This window comes from Vombatus ursinus, unplaced genomic scaffold, assembly GCF_900497805.2.
Source record: "Vombatus ursinus unplaced genomic scaffold, bare-nosed wombat genome assembly UNPS02014818.1, whole genome shotgun sequence".
Taxonomy (NCBI): Eukaryota; Metazoa; Chordata; class Mammalia; order Diprotodontia; family Vombatidae; genus Vombatus; species Vombatus ursinus.
In genome coordinates this window covers 2,684,565-2,691,130 of record NW_020954596.1, presented here as the reverse complement: position 1 = coordinate 2,691,130, position 6,566 = coordinate 2,684,565, and the positions used below count along the sequence as shown (strand labels likewise).

At 50.0% G+C, this 6,566-nt stretch overlaps 1 protein-coding gene across 1 annotated transcript in view; it reads right to left on the bottom strand.

Annotated features, from left to right (window-relative positions):
- LZTS3 (leucine zipper tumor suppressor family member 3) overlaps positions 1–6,566 on the bottom strand; it is a 15,050-nt gene extending 8,484 nt beyond the window's left edge. The window contains exon 1 of the mRNA XM_027836632.1: positions 6,489–6,566. The gene's annotated coding sequence lies outside the window, so the exon portion shown is untranslated. The remainder of the gene's footprint in view (positions 1–6,488) is intronic.

Here is a 6,566-nt window from a genome sequence, read left to right as displayed (position 1 = left end):
TGAGAAGGAGGAGGGGGAGGAAATGGAAGGGACATTCTCAAACCTCCTCCATTTATCATTAACCTCACCACCTGCCCCAAATCCCCCTCCCAACCCCTACATTGGAATGCGGAAATGGGGGGAGGGGGGGAGGGGCATGCGTGTTTGTGCACTCACACCTGGGCACCTTTACAGGTGCGTACATGTAGGAAAGGGGGGAAAAAGCAGACACAAGGGAGGAACTGAAGGCTTAGGCTTTCATTATACTCCCCTTCCCCAAAGCAGTTAACTGAGGAGGTGCTAGAAAGACACCCAAATGTCCCAACTCACCGTTACCTAATCCTATTAGCCAGGAGCCCCCTGGCCTGAGGGTGACTCACCCACAGGGCTTGGGGATGGTGGTGCTGCAGTTCTCTGCTAGCTGGGTCCTTTACCCCACCCCTTGAGCTCCTACCTCCTACTGGCAAAAGAAGGGGCCTGGCCTTTAACCCTGTCCCCACTGAAGTCCAACCAGTGGTGTATCAGTGAGTAGGAACAAGGGGACGGGTCAGATGGGAAGAAGGGGTTCACAGAACAGGCAGAAAAAGGTGCTGGGGGTGGGACAAGGCAGGAGGACTTCCTGAAGCTTAGGAAGTGAAGGAGGGTTTCAGAGGTGAGAACAGGTGAGTTGGCCTGAGACTCTCTTTGGCCCTAGGCCTGAGAAATTAATCTGAAACTATACACTCCTAGGTTTGCACCTGGGGCACCACTCCTCCAGAATTCCCTCCTGGATGTCTGTTTCTGCACAAGAGGTGGGGAGTAAGTATCTCTTAAGAAGCATCACCTACTCTGATCACTGCCACGGACTGTGTGCCCAGAGAGGGAAGCAGCCAGCCTGGCCCTCCAAGAAGGCAGGCAATGCCTTAGGGCACAAACGTTCCAGAAAGTGTGAGACCTTTACACACTGCACCCCCCCCTCCCCACACACACACTCTCCCTTGATCACTTGAGCTCCCTCAAAACCTATCTAGGGAGTCCTCACCTCTGGGAGGCCTTCCCTCTTCAAAGTCCCAGCTGTTTTCTGTAAATACAGCCTCTTCCATTGGGTATTATCCTATTGTCGCTTGACCTTCCTCAACACACTCTATCCAAGACAGGTGTCTGTGTGGGGGGAGGGGATGGCTCATGTTACTTCTTTTTGGGATTTCCGGGTTAAGCCCCAGTGGAGAGGAAGGAATGGACCCTGTCCCTTTGTCCCCAAACAGCAGAGACAGGTGGTGTCAGATTAACCTTCCCACCCCACTCCAAATGACTGAGCCAGGTCAATAGGGCTTATTAGGGAGAGGGATTGGGGCAAGGATTGATTCCTTCCTGGTACACTGGCCCAGGTCTGATTCCCTAGACTTTCACCTTTACTGATTGTAGTAGCAGCCTTTGGAATTTCTTCACCCCTTCCTCCTTCCCAATAGGGGAGGAGGTTCTACCCCCCCTTTGGCAGGGGGTAGAACCCACCCCTTAATTCAGGTGCCTAACAGTCACCAAGGGTCCCCATCTCTTCTGGCAGAATCAAGAAAACAAGGGACCTAAAAGACCATCCAGCCTAAGGGGTCTTAACCTTTTTTCTGTATCATGGACCCCTTTAGCAGTCTGGGGAAGCCTATACCTATCTTCTGGGAATAATGCTTTTAAATTCATCAACATATACAGGATGATAAAATGCATAGGATTACAAAGGAAACCAATTAGATTGAAATACAGCTATCAAATATTTAAAAAAAAATTCATAGAGCCCAGGTTAAGAGCCTCTGATCTAGTCCAATCTTCTCATTTTATAGAGGGAAACTGGGGCCCAGAAAAGAGGAAGGACATACAAGGTCATACAGATAACAAGGAGCATAGCCAGAATTTGAAACCAGTTCTTCCGACTTTAAATCTGGGGTTATTCTGCCACTGTGTTCTCCTTAGTATCTTAGCAAGATGCCATACTGTCCCCTTGGTCACTCACTCCAAGGCCTGAAGGAAGCTACACTCACTGAATAATCTTTTCCTTGTGCTGTTGATTTTTTGAACCAAAGTGCCGAACTTTGCATTTATATCTACTACATTTCATCTTCAGTCAAAACAAATGTGTACACACTATGACTATAAAAAAAAAAAGGGAAAGCCAGATTAAGAAAGGGACATGGGACAACCCTACTTGTTAGTTCTTTGGTAAGATATGGCATGGTGCATATAGCTAAGTGGACTTGGCTGTAGGAAGATCTGGGTTCAAATCCTGCTTCTGAGTCTATAAATTATCAGTGGGCTTTCTGTTAATTCATTTAGTTCCATCTCCAAACCGCCTGCTGGGGGAGGAAGTTGTTCAACTTTGTTGATGTTTACTATGTTAAAAATGATCATCTTTTAAAATGTCACTTATTAGGTTCTGCTCATCATTCTGGCCTGCTGAGATCTTTTTTGGACGTGACTGTGTTGTCTAACAAGTTAGCTACCGCTCCCAGCTTTGTGGCATCTAAAAATCTGATCGGTATGCCAGCTATGCTTCCGCCATCCAAATAACTGATAAAAATTGTTACAGATCCTTGGGGCCTTCACCAGAGCTCTTCCTTTAATCTGACCACAATCCCTAGCCTCGCCCTACCTCCAAGGCCGATAGATTGCTAAAGGTTTCAGTGCTCCCCACTTTCTTCCTTCCCATCCTCTGCTGACAGCCTATGTCACATGGAATCAGGGGATTGGGTTATATTATTTTTAAGGTCCTTTCCAGGATTTCTAAAATCTTGTGATCATCTTAGGTGCAAGTGATGCACAGCACTGGGATGAGGGGCTAGAGGCTGCAGAATCCAGAGGATGCCATTGCTCTTCAGGTCCCTCTTTCTGGCTTCACTCATGAGACTAGTTTTCAGCTTGTGGTCCACCCTGACTCCCAGATTCATTTCTGCCATGTTCGAGATTTGTGCCTTGTCCATTTCCATTCCAGATTCCCCACCTCCAGGCTCCTTGCCCCTCACGCCCATCCCCAACCAATCTTGCACACAGATTTATCTTCCTCATGCACAAAGCTGACTATAACACTCCCCAGCACACAAATCTTCAATGGCTCCCTATGTGCTCGGGGGATAAATTCCATAGTCCTTAGTCTGACATTCAAAACCCTACCTCATGCGATCCCCAATTACCTTCTCAGCCTTATCTGGGAGAGGGAGGCAGGAGGACATCATGGAAAGAAGACTGAATGTGAGGATGGATCTGATCCTGCTACTTACTACTTATATGACCAAGTCATTTCCCACCAGGAGGCAGGAGTCTCTTCATTTGTTTGGAAAAAAAAAAATGAGGAAAATGGGGCAAATGCTTTCTAAGGTCCCTTCCCAGGATAAATCCTACGATCTTAGAGTTTCGCATTGCTCTAGACCTCTTCTCTGCTTCCATTGGGCCAGACTCCCTGTCCTCCAAACATTCCAGGATAATGTCAATGCTGATGGCAGGAGTCTGGCTTCCCCATCATATGTGCCCTCTCTTCTCTCTCTCCTCTCCCCGTACATAGCAGGTAAACACTTACAGTCAGCTCAAGCCCTACCTTGAAGCTTTCCCTAACTACATCTGTAGGCTGTCAGCATTAGCAGAGAATTTAGCAATCATCTTTTACAGATGGAGAAACCGAGGCATGGAGCTCCACAGGCCTCCTGACTAACAGCCCAGCCCTGCCTTCATTAGCCCTGCCCAACTCACCCACTTCTGAACTCCCTCAGCCCTGAATTCCACTGGCACACCTGCAGGACATGGTGTATCCTCTTCTCAGTCTCATGGGAGAGTCTGAGCCTTCTCTCTAGACTTGAGGAGCTTCCTCAGCAGTACAGCTTGCCCTACATGCCCTTCTCAAGCCAATTCTTCAGTTCAATTCAAACATTTATTAAGATCTTGAACAGTGTGAGTCACTGGGGTTGTAATGATAGAAAGGGAAAAGAGGTCCCCCCCCCCCCAGGGCTCAAGAGGGGACTAGGCATATGATGGAACTCTGAGGTTGCTAAGTGATCTAGTGAACAGAACGCCGAGTTCAAGCATTCACTAATTGTGTTATCCTGGGCAAGTCACTTAATCTCTCTCAGCTTCAGTTTCCCTATCTGTAAAATGGGTATAATTATGGCACCTACCTCATAGGGTTGTAGTGAGGATTAAATGAGATAGCCTGTGTGAAGTGCTAAGCAAACCTTACTGTGCTACGTAAAAGCTAGTTATTACTATTATTGGGAACTGGGGCAAGAAGGTCATAAGTTGAGACCTTTCTCCCACACACATACTTTCTCCTCCCTTTAATTCCTCCCCACCCTTTTCTGATTCCTTCTATGTCTGGTCTTCACCTATCAGCACCTATCAGACTTTAAGCTCCTGGAGGGGAGGGACTCTTTCTTTTTCTTATTTGTATCTCCAGGGCTTAGCACTGTGAACAGCACACACTAGGAGCTCAATAAAGGCTTACTATTAAAATTCCTCAGTCTTAAGAAGGTGGATTGCTTGATGACCTGGAGGGCAGCACCCTCACAGCACTACTTGGACCCTGGCAGGACAACGAAGAGGTTCAGCCATCTGGCAGCCTGGCAAATCTGTCTCTTTTCTGGGCATCAGTTTCCCCATTTTCACAATAACGGGGTTAATCTGGCTGACCTCTACAGTTATTTGCAGCTTAAAGGGGTCTTGTGACTATAACATCTGCTCCCCTCAGATATCATAGATGGCTCCCTTGGACACAGGGAATGGTGTGTTCATTATCTAGACCACTAGCCACAGACCTGGTGCAGCCCACAGGGTTTAGAGCAAAGAATCCCACCTTGACTCTCTCCCTCTCTCTTCAGACTACCAGAATAATCTTTCTCATGCACAGAACTAGTCACAGCAAACCTAGTAGGTGATTATGGTCATATGGATCATAGATTTAAAGTTGGAAGGGCCCTTAGAAGTCTCTAGTTCAGTCCTCTCATTTTACAAATGAAGAAACTGAGGCCCAGAGGTGAAGTGATTTGTTCATGATCACAAAAGTGGCAGAGCCAAGATCTGAAGCTAGGTTCTCTGACTCTTGATCCAGTCCTCTTTCCCCTGCACTTCTCTCATTGATTCTCTCTCTCTCTCATCACAGCTGCCTCTCATGTCATTCAAAAGCCTGTTGCCCACCGAGTGAAGTTACAATGCCTGTGTCGAGAGTTCAAGGACCTCCATAATCTGGTCCCCACTAGCCTCTCCAGTCTCAGTTTGTACTTTTCCCCATGTTCTCCAGCCGAACTGGCCTCTTTTCTGCCCCCCATGATGACTCTCAGTCTCCCTGCGACCATTCCCTTACATGCTCCGTGGCTTTGCTCCCAATGTTTTGAACACCCTAGCTGCTTTCTACCCTTACAGGTGCATCTTCTTCACCAAGCCCTCCCTGATCCTCCCTCCCCCCCTACCTTAGCAATGACTGTCTATCTCAGTGTCCCCCTAACTATATAACCCAGGAGAAGTGTTATTCCCCTACTAGTCAGCAGGGTCCTTGGGGCCAGAGGCCCTTTGCCATCTACACTCTGTATCTCCCCATGCTTACCACAGGCCTGGGTACACATTCTGCACTTTATAGACGCTTGTTGAATGAATGAACATGGGCAGCAGTAGCTGCTCCACTACCAACTCCCCTCCCCCACTCCTGTGCCCTACCATCGGGGTCCCCAGAGGGAAGGCAGGACGTGAATGCTTACAAGGTGGCCAAACTGACCACACAGATTAGCCTGAGGAGGAGGACAGGCTTTTAAGTCAGATTCTATGGAAGGGGAGGGGAGTGAAGAGCAAGGAGGGAAAGGAGAGAGAGCACAGGTGGATTAGGAGGAGGGGGATATGCAAGAAGTCAAGGGATACTGGCCTTGATCCTTACCTGGGTGGTGGTGGTAGTTAGGACAGGCTGAAAGGGGAGCTCAGGATTTTGTAAAATTTGGCCTAAAGTGTAGTGGTGGGCTAGGACTTCTAAGTCCTTCATGCTAAGTCTTCATGCTGTTCTCCCCCCCCCCGCCCCCAAATCTGGCAGCATCTGGCTGGATGCCCGAGGGCTGAGGGCATCCTCCCACACACATGACCAGGGAAGGGGTGACCCTGATGTCTGGCTCTATTCCGGGTCTATCTCCCCCCAAACCCCTGACTGTGGGGCGTCCTCAGGCTGGGGATGAAGAGGACACAGGGACCCAGGTGCCCGAGGTAGAAAGGGGAAGGAAGGCGGGGAATCCCACCTCAAGGGTTCCCCCAGCGCCATCCCTGGACACAGGGGGTACCCACGGAGCCCCTGGACCCCCTACCCTAACCTGGGGTGGCAGTGACGTCATCCCGGCCGCGCCCCTCAGCGCGTGACGTCATCGCCTGCCCCGCTCCCCTCCGAGACCCCGTCCCCACGCCAGGACACGCGTGAGGGCAGTGCCCCTGCCCCCCCCCGCCCGGAGTGGGCACCCCGGCACGGAAGGCCAGAGGGCCGAAGCCGCCCGCGGGCCCCCACCCCCCACGCCGCGCTCACTCACTGTCTCTGCCCGCGGGGCCGGGGTCTCTGCGCCTCCGCCTCCCGCTGGCGCTGCTGCAGCCGAAGCCCGAGAGCTGGA